We start from the raw sequence: 13,892 nt of genomic DNA on the forward strand, positions 1-13,892 counted from the left end.
ATAAGTAACTGTGATCTGACCATGTTGGAATGGATTTTCGATTTAAGTTTGTTATCTGGCGCGCACTTCAGTAAGTTAAGTAGGTTTTGATGTTCTCTGGTGCAAATCATCGAGCATGATATGTGTGAGTCCAAGGGGGAGATTGTAAGATCAAATATGGACATAACACATATCATCATAAAGTAATTGATGATTAGCTTAATATCAATCCTAGTTTAACATGGATACAAACAGTAAATCAATTCCTGTAACTTAATGAAGCAGTGTATCTATTCATTAAGGTAAGTAATCCTATTCTTAGTCTGCAAGAAAGATTACAATGAAGTGTTACATTAAGAATCTAACTAGGAAACCTAAACCGATATGGATAGCTTTAATGGGAAGCTTCTTGAGGGTTAAGTCTCCTATATATACAGATGAATTGGTCCCTGATTACTACCGACGTTTTGCATATTGTTCTGTCCATTGAGAAGCAAGTTGGTAAGTAACAGAAGACCATATTCAGTGTTCGTGTTTGTAGCATAAGATGGAATCCATGCCAGTGATTGCTGAAGGTAAGCCTTAATCCCTTTTATGATTGTGTGCATATATTGTGAGCATGTATATGGTTATTTTTAACAAAAGAACCAGTTGTCCTGCCAAAGTCGGCACTATTAATTTGCCATCACCAAGCGAACCATCCTGTTGCGGAGGTCAAGCACCTAAGGTGCTTCCCCAAATCCAGGAAGGAAATCCACCTCAAGCGGCCCCAAAATACTATAGGGAATTCTGGAGATTGTGGTGGATGAGCAATCCCTGCTTTGCCAAAAGAGGCGAACCAAGACCTCCATCTAATTGGACACGCAGAGGCCGTTCCGTTCTGCCAGCGTAGAAAATGAAAGAGATCCCAATAAAAATTTCAAAGCGCCAAGTTATTTGAACACACTGGGAACAAAAAGCAGGACATTGGGTAGGCGAGAAGCAACAGCCATTATGAAACCTCCAACGTCCAAACAGCTTAAGAGTATTCCGCAGCCGAATCGAGCAATTTGAAACGTTTACTTTTAAAGTTTTGGCAATTTATCAAAACTACAGAAACAATAAAATCTGGGAAACTTAAGCTTGCACAACTAGATACTTCGGAAGTCAATAGCAAAATGATGCCAACTAGTTGCAACCGTCATCAAAAACAAATACAAAACACCACACATTGGTTCACTTCCATACTCTAAAACATAAACTCGAAATACTAGAAAAATCAGCTGAAGTTCAGCCTGCTCCTTCTACTGTTGTTTCACTTCTGCTTTCTTCTTCTGCCAGAGTCGGTCGAGACCACTGTCAGCGTCTCCCTGAGAACAAATAGCATCATATCAGAAGCAGAAATGAATTATGTGAGAATAAAAACAGAGACAGAGAAAACCACGAAAATCAATTCTTAAGATAAGATATGAGAACACAGACACATTGCCTTCAACAGACTAAAAGATCCAATATCAATATACCAAAAAACCAGAGAAAATATGATAATCCAGTAGTCTGACAAACTAACTCAATGACACCAAAACACCATGCAGTAGAACACTGCACAAACAGCAATCTGTGATTTATACTCATTACCTACTTTCCTCGTGTTGCCTTCTTGTTAGGTTAACAACCTTACATTGCTACTGTATTATAACTTGGATATTAGAGGGTAGCGTTTAACTTTTCTATTTATATTCCTCGTGTGTTAGGTTCAATAGTTCTGTAAATTGATGTACCATAACTTAGACGTAAGAGGGTACCAAGGTACATATCAAAAGCAATTGAAACTAGACCAATGAAAACCCAAATCAAACTGATTCCCACGATTACAAGTTTACAACAATATACAGTACTGAAATGAGTGAAGGAGCACCTGAGCACGGACGTAACCACAATTCACAAAGAGCAAAAGTGGAGAACTGGCCAGTATAGATGCCATTCTCATCAAGATGCCCGATGTTGATCCGAACAGATGCATGATCCTTCGAGGTGATGAGACTGTTAGTTGCTGAGCTGCCTCCACATACCACAAAAGTTCAGCTAAAACCCTCCATCAAAATCACAAAACAGACAACGCTAGAACATTCTAATCAAGTTAGATTGCATACTATTTCCTGGGAATGTAGAGCTCAGTGATTTGACCCTCTTTGTTCTGCATCTTGATGAATGAGTTGATTACTTCCGCAAACACAACAAATCCTGACCCAACAGAAACACAAACAAACCTGAGCTTCTCAAAGCTAGATAAATTTTAACAAAGCAAGCAAAACCCAAGTGCAGATGCGCAAAGCAAAGCAATTCCGAAACACCGAATTGGAAAACAATCAAGCACAAACAAGTACATATAATCGTATCTCCAAGCAACACCATTAAGGCTTTTCAAAGCGCGAAACATCTAAAGTAGTAATAGTAATCAATTTCTCTCTTTTTCAATACAAAAATCTACTGTGGTACACAAAACTGCTCAAATCCCAACGTTAATCTCCATGTTTAAGTACAGGTTTACTAAATCATGCAAAAATTTAGACGCGATTACGCAAATTCAGAACAACCGAATCAAACCCATATAGCTAAATCAACCAAATAGGAAACGAAACTAGAAGTAGATTCCTTCTAAGAAATCACAGCTGCATTTGGTAAGGTGGAAATAGCCTCACCCGATTTTGGACATAAGGCATGGGTCAAAGTTAAGACACTCAACAAAATTAACTTTTAAGAAATCCCAGCTGCATTTGGTAAGGTGGAAATAACATCACCCGATTTTGGACATAAGGCATGGTCAAAGTTAAGACACTCAACAAAATTAACTTTTTTGGCAGAACAGGTGATTGAGCTTCACCTTGTAGTACGTCTCACTTTATTCACGTACGTACTACTTCTCCCTTTGACATCACTCTCTTTTGTGTGCGCGCGCGCCCACACACACACACGCTGCAGCTCGGCTCGGGGCGCGACGGAGCGGCGGGGCTTGCCGAACTGAGGCCATGGGTCGGACTGACCGGTCTGCAGTCGCTAGAGTCGCCGGCGACGTGGTTGCAGCGCTGCCTAGAAACCTGCAGTTGTAGGTAGGTCGTTGCCCAGAAACCTGCAACCTCGATCGCTACCCAGAAGCTGTCTGGGATGCCTCCGGCCTCCGTCTAACCCGATTCGCGAGGCCGTTGCAGCCTGAAACACTGCAGAAGATCGCGCTAAAGTGTGGACGTCAGCTTTGGAACAGGCCTGTATATATATATATATATATATATATATATATATATATCTCTGCAAAAGAGAAAAAGAATATTAATTTGTTACCATGAAAGTTGATTGAAGAAAAAATATTAATTTATTATCAAAAAGTCGATTTATAAGGGAAAAAAAAGTATTTAATTACTACCGTAACAAGTGAATCTTGAAAATACAAAATTAATTTATTACCATCCTCGAGCGTTTTGAAAGTTTTTTTTTTTTGAGTGGAAGACGACAAGAGAACCAACACACACACCCATGCAGTGTAGCCCAGCATAGCCAGACTAATCACTGCACCACAGACGCACGAACCATTGGGTGTTTTAACTAACCCAGTCCCTCAAATCTGTTGGCCACGGGATGGAGCTGGGATTCGAACTCTAGACCTGGGGGTTCCAGACTAGGCAGCTCGACCAACACACCACACCACGTGGTTGTTTTGAAAGTTGACACACACCACGCAATTTGCATGCATCAACAAGCGAATGCAGATAGTAAGTGTAACGGTAGTCTTTGTAATTTGAACAAATAAAATATACTTTGCTTAACTTTGAACAAGGTCAATCAGTCAAGTCTTCTCTCTTTTTTTCACCAGTATAAAATATGCTTCTTACTCCCTAGCTAGCTGTCTATCGTAAGAGAAAAAGAGAGAGTTTGATTTCACGAAAAATGGAGAACAATGTGTTTGAGAATGCTTCGGTGGTGATAATAGGCGCCGGCCCGTCAGGCATTGCAACCTCAGCGCTGCTCAACTCCATGTTGGTGCCAAACCTCGTCTTCGAGAGGGAATACTGTTGTGCTTCCCTCTGGAAGAAACGGTCCTACGACCGTTTGAGTCTTCATTTGGCGAAAAACTTTTGCTCTCTGCCTCTCATGCCGCACCCATTAAGCACTGCAACTTTCATGTCCAAAGACACGTTCATAAGTGTAAGTATTTGGGCCAATACCATTCAACACACACTTTCCTATCACCACAGGGAGATCAAAGATTACAGAATAATAGGAGAATATGTCTCCTACATTTTAGGAAATCCAAAGGAACAAGAAGAAGATTGCAGAATCAGATAATACAGCGAAAATCAAGGAAGATCGCCTCATTGATCTTGCGTTTAAGGTAGGACTCATACATATCATTTTACATGATTTGCATATCGGATAAATGATCTGATATGCTTATCTTCATTAAGATGTTTTCATCTTGCGAGATTGGATATGCACGAAAATAAGGAAAAGTATTTTCTGTTTTTAAAACCTTTACATGTATATCTTATTCAGTGATGCAATAAGAGATTTGAAAAAGGGGGAGTCTTGCACCTCTATAAAAGGTTTCGAAACAGTTTTCTGGTGTAGGTTTTTTGACTCAAAAAACAATTAGTTTTCGTTGTGTGTTGCTTAGCCTTCACATACTGGTTTTCATGTCAAAACTTCAACAGTTATTTATATAGTTTGATTTCTCACTACATACATACCATGAGCCATATTTGTAATCAGTGAGATCAGTGAGTTTGTGATCCAAGCAACTGAGGGGGAGATCTATAGTATAGAGATTACACTAAGCATTGGCTACGTGTGTAGAATAGTTTCTGCTACAGCAAACAAGTTAGCATTGTGTGCTAGTAAAGTGATTGTGATCAATATCACTACTTGTTATTGTATTCTCTTTACACATAGTGGATTTATCTTTCGTGTAGGCTACGTAAACAGCCTCGCAGTGAAGTTTCCTCAGTGGAGAGGTTTACACTGCGTCAGCAAAACTTGTGTTTGTTCTACGTGGATTAGTTGAATATTTAGTATTGTCTTTTATTCACATCATTGTTCCATCTGGTGTTTTCAATTGGCATCAGAGCGGGTTCTAGAATTGTCTAGTGATCCCAGGAAAGATGGAACACTCACGTGATAGGGCTGCTGGTGGATCTATAAATAGTCCTCCATGGTTCGATGGTGGATGTGAAAAATATACTCAGTGGAAGATATACATGAAATCATATCTTTATGCTCAAGATGAACATGTGTGGAATATTGTAGAAAATGGCTGGACTACACCTATGGTAAAAGCAAAAGGAGAAAGCTCTTCCACTACAAATCCCAAACCAAGGAAGGACTGGACTGAGGAAGAAGTTCGTGATCTGCAAGCAGATTTCAAGGCCAAGAACAGCATTTTCACTGCCCTATCTGAACGGGAAAAACTGAGGATAAGTCACTGTGATATTGCCAAGCAGGCATGGGACCTTCTACAGACTACATATGAAGGAAATAAAAAGGTACGTGCACAGAAATTACAAGCACTGGTCTTTGAATTTGAAACTATGACTATGGGAGATGATGAAACCATTGATGACTTCCATGGTAGAATTCTTAAAATTTCTGGTCAGTGTCGGAGTCTGGGAGCACCTTTCGATGAAGATAAGATTGTCAAAAAAAATCCTCAGAGCCTTGCCAGAAAAGTTTCACTCAAAAGTCACTAGTATAGAGGACTCTTTTGACATTGATGAATATCCACTTGATGAGCTCATCGACAATCTCAAAACCTATGAGATGAGGTTAAAACCTGAAAAGAAAAACAAGGGAGTTGCCTTCAAAGCCGTAAAAGGAGCAGAAGAAGAAGAAGAAACACTAGATCTCGCTCTACTAACGAAGGAATTCAAAAAATTTCTCAAAAGCAAGAACTCCACTAGAAATCCAAATGCTCCTAGGAAAAACTCTTATGGAGGAAGCAGTAGTAGCGGTGATTACAACAGCAAGAGTGGAAAAGGAAGCTTCAAGGGAAACCTCTCAGGAAAGCCGAAATGTTATGAATGTGGTGGCTATGGTCATATCTCTACTGACTGTGGAAACAGGAAGCATGGAAACAACAACAACAAGTCTCTTCTCTCAACTTGGAGTGATGATGAATCTCAAGAAGTTGAAAATCTAGCTCTTGTATCATCACTTCTACCTGATTCAGACAGTGATGAGGCCTTCTCTGATGATGAAACAAATGTCCGCTGCAGACAACTCTACAAAGCCTCAAAGGTTACTCTGCTTAGAAACTTGAATTTGGAAAAAGAAGTTGAATCTCTGAGAACCGAAAAAGAAAAGGCGGAGCGTCTATTGGAATCTTCACACTCTGCATGGAAATTAGAGAAAAGCAAACCTATGAGTGATCTACTAGACGACCAAGAGCTGTTGGCATGGAAGATTGAAAAAAATGAGTGCCTCAACAGGATCAAATTACTAGAACTGGATGTTAAAGGACAACAAGCATTAAACCTGGAATTGTTGGCTAAAAATGAGTCTCTTCAAGATGAATTGAGATTGACTCAAGAAAGATTCACCAAGTTTGATATCAGCTCCAACTCCATGTCAAAATTGCTCGGATCTGGAAAAGCTCCCCATGACACTTGTGGTTTAGGATACACTGGAGAGAATTCCAAAAGTACCAAGTTTGTAAGAGCATCAAGACATTCTGGAGAAAAAGAAGAAGTCACCACTAATGATCATGTCAAGATTATGAAGGAAGGCAAGACAATTCCAAACTGTCAGGTAAACATTGACCAAGATTTCCCCACTGGTCAAAACAGGTACGCAAACTCCAGAACTTTTGTTCCTATTTGTCATCATTGTGGTAAGATAGGCCATATCAGACCTAGGTGTAATGAAAGACTTTCAAACTCACAGTTCTCTCAAGAAAAATGTACGGTTGAATCCCTACAGGTTGAGCTTAAAGAACAAAAAGAACTCATTAACAGACTAGCTGAAATTGTTTCTAAGAAAGACTTTCAAACTGGAAAAAGGAAAAAGATCTGGACCAAGAAAAATGAAAGTAATTATCTTAGTTCTTATGAAACTAATGATACATGTCTTTTCGCATGTGCAAGCAAAGCTCAACAAGGCTCTCACATTGAGGCAACTTGTTTGGTAGCCTTGACTGCATTAGTTGACAAGCGACGAGATTTCTGGTATGTTGACAGTGGTTGCTCAAGACACATGACTGGAGACAAATCTTGGTTCACATCCTTTGACGATGAAAACACAACTGGATCAGTCACGTTTGGAGATGGAAGGAAGGCAAATATTCTGGCTCAAGGCACAGTAAACACTGCAGGTATTCCTAATCTTAAAAATGTCTTATTCGTTGAAGGCTTAACTGCAAACCTGATTAGCGTCAGTCACTTGGCTGATGACTATGAAGACGTGTGGTTTAACAAACAAAGATGTTTGGTCTTAAATCAGAAAGGAGAAGGTATCACGGGAGGTAAGAGATCCACTGATAACTGTTATCATATTCAAGCTAATGAATCTTCTAGCGTGCAGTCTTGTTTGTCTGTAAAATCTACAGAGGAGACCTTTGAACTTTGGCACAGGAAGATGGGACATGTTAACTATCAGGACTTGCTGAAATTATCTTCCAAGCAATGTGTCAGAGGCTTGCCAAATTTAAAGGGCAAAACTGACAAGATATGTGGAGAATGTAAAATCGGAAAACAAACAAAGGCACCTCACAGAGTGATAAATTCTACAACAACCTCAACAGTATTGGAGCTGTTACACATGGACCTCATGGGACCGGCTCAATCTGAGAGTATTGGAGGTAAGAGTTATATACTAGTAGTTGTAGATGATTTCTCAAGATACACTTGGGTAAGCTTCTTAAAAGACAAGACTGAAACGTTTGAGTCTTTTAAACACTTGAGTCAAAAATTGATTGTTGAGAAGAAATCATCTAATATCAGTATAGTGAGAGTAAGATCAGATAATGGTACTGAATTTAAAAACTCTGCGTTTTCTAACTATTTTCTTGAGCTTGGTGTGTCACATGAATTCTCAGCTCCAATCACTCCACAGCAAAATGGTATTGTGGAAAGGAAAAACAGGGTATTGTTAGACATGGCTCGAGTAATGCTACATGCTGCAGGTCTCAGCACAAATTTTTGGGCTGAGGCTGTCAGCACTGCGTGCTATACAATGAATAGAGTCCTTCTCAGACCAGGTACTGAACAAACAGCATATGAGCTATGGAAAGGTAAGAAACCAAATGTGGGGTACTTCCATATTTTTGGAAGTCCTTGCTACATTTTACGAGATAGAGAACACCTCGGTAAATTTGATGTTAGAAGTGATGATGGTGTGTTCTTGGGATATTCTCCGAACAGTAGAGCTTATCGAGTTTACAATAAAAGAACTCGAATTATTATGGAATCTATTAATGTCTCTATTAATGATCAATGTATGAAACAGGAAGAATCATTTGCTGATCCGTTTCCCTCTTCTACTACATAACCTCATAACACAGAACATCCAAATGCAGAAGAAGGAGAAGAAATCTCTGAAAACATCTTCGAACCAGCTCCAAATCCAAGGAGAGGGTTCAAGCAAGTTCAAAAGGACTACTCCACTCAAGATATCATCGGGAATCTAACAGATGGAACAACCACCAGGAGAAAAGCTACAGCACAGGTAAACCCCTCCGAGGTAAGTCAAGAGAATGTGTTCCTATGTTTCGTTACCAAAAATCTGCTAAGCATGAATATTATCTCTCACTTTGGTTTTGTGTCCATTATTGAACCAAAGAACATTAAGGAAGCCTTGTTGGATGATAACTGGATTAGTGCTATATAGGATGAGCTGAATCAGTTTACTAGGAATGATGTGTGGTATTTAGTACCTCGACCTAGAAATTGCAATATCATAGGAACCAAATGGATTTTCAGAAACAAAAGTGATGAAAAAGGGAATGTGATTAGAAACAAAGCCAGACTAGTTGCTCAGGGATATTCTCAGGTTGAAGGTCTTGACTTTGACGAGACCTTTGCTCCTGTAGCTAGACTAGAATCAGTTCGTTTACTTCTCTCTGTAGCATGTCATCTCAGGTTCACTTTATTTCAAATGGATGTCAAAACTGCCTTTTTGAATGGGATCCTTCAGGAAGAAGTTTATGTAGAACAACCTCCGGGTTTCAAAGATCCACATAACTTAGATCATGTCTACCGACTCAAGAAAGCCCTGTATGGTCTGAAGCAGGCTCCCAGAGCCTGGTATGAAAGGCTTTCTACACATCTTGTGGAAAAAGGGTATACCAGAGGCTCCATTGACAAAACATTGTTTGTCAAACGAACTAAAAATGATATTATCATTGCTCAAGTGTATGTTGACGATATTGTTTTTGGTTCCACATCCAAATACCTTGTCAAAGAATTTCAATCCGTCATGGAAAGTGAATTTGAAATGAGTATGTGTGGTGAACTAACCTTCTTTCTTGGATTGCAAGTAAGACAGATGAAAACAGGACTGTTTCTATCTCAAACCAAATATGCTGAGAATTTGATCAAGAAATTTGGTCTCGAATCTAAGAAGACAGTGAGCAATCCCATGAGTACCACTACTAAGCTGCATGAAGACCAGGAAGGGAAATCCGTTGATCCGACACTCTTTCGTAGCATGATTGGAAGTTTACTGTATCTTACTGCCAGTCGACCTGATATTTCCTACAGTGTGGGAGTATGTGCTCGCTTTCAAGCAAATCCCAAAGAATCCCACTTAGAAGCTGTCAAAAGAATCATTCGATACATTTCAGGTACAGTCACCTGTGGTATTTTCTATACATTCGATACTAACGTGGAGATCGCAGGGTACTCTGATGCTGACTGGGGAGGCAACCTAAAGGATAGGAAAAGCACTTCTGGAGGCTGTTTCTTTATTGGCAACAATCTTGTAGCTTGGCACAGCAAGAAACAAAATTGCATTTCTTTGTCCACTGCAGAAGCTGAATATGTTGCTGCTGGGAGCTGTTGCACACAAATGCTGTGGATGAAACAAATGCTTCATGATTATGGCATTTCTCAAGGTAAGTTGTCTATCTTCTGTGATAATACAAGTGCCATTAACATCACAAAGAATCCTGTTCAACACTCTCGAACAAAACACATTGATCTTCGATATCATTTCATTAGGGATTTGGTTGAGCAAAACATTCTTGAATTAAGCTTTATGCCCACTGAGAGTCAACTTACTGATCTATTCACTAAACCTCTTGACACTGCTAGGTTTGAAATGTTGAGAAATGCTCTTGGCATATGTTCTAAGCATTAAGGTACTAGAATGTCTGTCCAATGTTGATTGAGAGATTAATGCTATTGGTACACTTGGACCACCATCACTCGTGAACTGCATATGTTTTCTACTATGTACATTATCTGACCATGCCTTATTCTGGACTGATGCTTCTGTAATCATGATTAGTCATTGACCCATGTCGCATTACTTTGTCATTCATTTATTACTTTATGTGGTGGCAAGTTTCGTGTTCATTGTCATGGGAGAATACTTGAAGAGGCAAAACGTTTAATATGCTCAGGTGGCTAATTTTCTACTCTCAAAGTAATCAGGTCCTTGTTGTGGTGAACTTTCAAGGATTTGTAAGAAACGAGAATGATTATCTATATCCTATCACTCAAAGTAATCAGATCTTGGTTGTGGTGAACTTTCCAAGGTTTGCAAGAAACGAGTTGGTTCGTGCACCGTGTGCGTCTAATATGAAACTTCAAACAACCACTCGAGACTCTCTTCTTGGAGCATCCTTGCTATGCTCAGTACCCTAAGATCATCTGGTCTGGGAGCTGCTAAGACGAGTCTTGCTACATGAGTTCTTGTTTACACCATAAAGAAGTCTATGCCTCAAATCATAGGTATCTGGGAAAAATGTGTCCCACTCCCTCTCGGAGTTCTCCTGAGCTTGATCTATGTTTGCCGTTTATCCTCTTCACTTCTTCTCTCCTTCACTGAACATGTTTCACGCCCCATGCACTACTTATGACCTTGATCTATGCGTACACTAGGTCATGATTAATACTGAGTACACATCCTATTTGTTGATGGAATACATCATGGTCTCTACATGGAAATATGTTCTGTTCATTAATTGATTCATGCTCCTTGTGTTTCCACTCTGCTTTAATCTCTCTATTCAATATGACCACTACATTCATTACCTTGATACTTAGCTCAAGAATAGATTGTGTGATACGGTCGCTGATTTTGTGCTTCTGTTTGTCTCTTTGCATTCTAACTTAATTGCACTTACTTCTCTTATTGGTTACGCCTAAATTAAGAAGGAGACGAAATCTGCATGCGTGTATCTAGGAGAAATCAATTGTCATAACTCTTCTTCCTTTGTGACGCTATCCCAATCGGTGTATCGTTTGGTTTTCCCAAACCCTACCGGCTCTATATATCTAGTCTCTTCTATCTCTCGGATGTTATTCTTGTTTGTCTCAGTGTGCAGGTTATCTCATCATGGTTCGCACAAAGATCACCACTCGCCTTGGCAGACACCGGCGTCTTCCTCCTCCTGATGAGGGCCGTCAGGCCGCTGCCCGAGCCGGCATCCTTCATCCCGGCATGCACCGTGAACGCAGCCGGAGCCCTCTTCGTCGTCCCTCTCCTTCTGGTGCCCCCTCTGCTGTTCCTCCTCCTCCTGTATCTCTGGATAGCCTTCGTGACTCCATCCTGGTGACTGACTGGCGGCTTGCATGTCTTACTACTGACATGGACGACATGCACTCTCTTCTGGTTCGCACTCATCATGCCGTAACCAACCTCACCAAGGAAATCCGGAACCTGCAGCGCCACCCTCCCGGGTTTGACGCTCCCGGTCCCTCCACCACTGTTCCGGCAGCAGTCGCCCCTGCGGAGAGCACGACCACGATGGATAGCGAGGAATTTCACGACCATGTCATCAAGCTTATGGAGGAAGTCGAAGGGCATTCCCCTTCAAAGGGGGAGAAGTGATTTCTTTTTATTTTTACTTTGAATTTTTGTGTTTTCTATTTTATTTTAAACTCTGTTGGACAATGTTTATTTTTGCTTTTGGGGTGTAAGTGCATAAGCACAAACTAACTAGGATGCTTATTAGTTTATCATATTTTGTGATATTCCCTTATGGCTACTTGGATCCGGAAAAGGATGGAAACTGATTCCTTGATCCAAGAAGCCACTCTTTGTTCTCCTCTATTATCTGTAATAATCTATGATGCAGGGGTTCAAGCAAGAAAAACATCATGTGTTGAATGGGAATGCCCAAAGGGGGAGATTGTAAGTATTTGGGCCAATACCATTCAACACACACTTTCCTATCACCACAGGGAGATCAAAGATTACAGAATAATAGGAGAATACGTCTCCTGCATTTTAGGAAATCCAAAGGAACAAGAAGAAGATTGCAGAATCAGATAATACAGCGAAAATCAAGGAAGATCGCCTCATTGATCTTGCGTTTAAGGTAGGACTCATACATATCATTTTACATGATTTGCATATCGGATAAATGATCTGATATGCTTATCTTCATTAAGATGTTTTCATCTTGCGAGATTGGATATGCACGAAAATAAGGAAAAGTATTTTCTGTTTTTAAAACCTTTACATGTATATCTTATTCAGTGATGCAATAAGAGATTTGAAAAAGGGGGAGTCTTGCACCTCTATAAAAGGTTTCGAAACAGTTTTCTGGTATAGGTTTTTTGACTCAAAAAACAATTAGTTTTCGTTGTGTGTTGCTTAGCCTTCACATACTGGTTTTCATTTCAAAACTTCAACAGTTATTTATATAGTTTGATTTCTCACTACATACATACCATGAGCCATATTTGTAATCAGTGAGATCAGTGAGTTTGTGATCCAAGCAACTGAGGGGGAGATCTATAGTATAGAGATTACACTAAGCATTGGCTACGTGTGTAGAATAGTTTCTGCTACAGCAAACAAGTTAGCATTGTGTGCTAGTAAAGTGATTGTGATCAATATCACTACTTGTTATTGTATTCTCTTTACACATAGTGGATTTATCTTTCGTGTAGGCTACGTAAACAGCCTCGCAGTGAAGTTTCCTCAGTGGAGAGGTTTACACTGCGTCAGCAAAACTTGTGTTTGTTCTACGTGGATTAGTTGACTATTTAGTATTGTCTTTTATTCACATCATTGTTCCATCTGGTGTTTTCAATAAGCTATATGGACGAGTACGTTTCCCGTTTCAACGTCAATCCCTATTACTGTCACAATGTTGAGTCGGCTTTTTACGAAGAAGCTGATAAAAAATGGAAGGTTGAAGTGAAGAACACTAGGGTGACTGATAAGGAGGTTTGCCCCCAAGTGTACTATGCGGATTTCTTAGTGGTGGCCACCGGAGAAAATAGCCAGGCAATTATCCCAGAGTTGCCTGGACTGGAGACCTTTAATGGAAAGGTTATTCATGCGAGTGATTATAAATGCGGAGCGAGTTTTAGAGATAAGAGTGTGTTGGTCATTGGTTGTGGCAATTCTGGCATGGAGATTAGTACGTAATGATCTCTCAGAAAATGGAGCTCATGCATCCATTGTTGTTAGAAGCCAAGTAACATCTCGATCTTTATCTATTTTTGTTTATATACAACTCGCTCTCTTTCATATCATCAAAATGGTTTTCTTTCAAAGAGAAAAGTTTGATCAACAGGATCTTGGTGTATGGCAAGAGACTTCTTTCTAACCATACAAATAAGAATAAGGAATAATTAATTTTATAAAGTAGAGAAGCTAGATAGGGTTTCTCTCTCTTTCCAAACTGTTTTAATTTATATTTTTTTTTTCTTCCTCCAAATATTAGATTGCATTCCCTTAGCCTTTCACTCAAACAATAGTAATTTTTTCAA

General features: G+C 39.7%; 1 pseudogene; it reads right to left on the reverse strand.

Annotated features, from left to right (window-relative positions):
* Positions 1-1,077: 1,077 nt before the first annotated feature.
* Positions 1,078-2,549, reverse strand: LOC112197302 (annotated as a pseudogene).
* Between the last annotated feature and the right edge of the window lie 11,343 nt (positions 2,550-13,892).

This window comes from Rosa chinensis, chromosome 4 (genome assembly GCF_002994745.2).
Source record: "Rosa chinensis cultivar Old Blush chromosome 4, RchiOBHm-V2, whole genome shotgun sequence".
Taxonomy (NCBI): Eukaryota; Viridiplantae; Streptophyta; class Magnoliopsida; order Rosales; family Rosaceae; genus Rosa; species Rosa chinensis.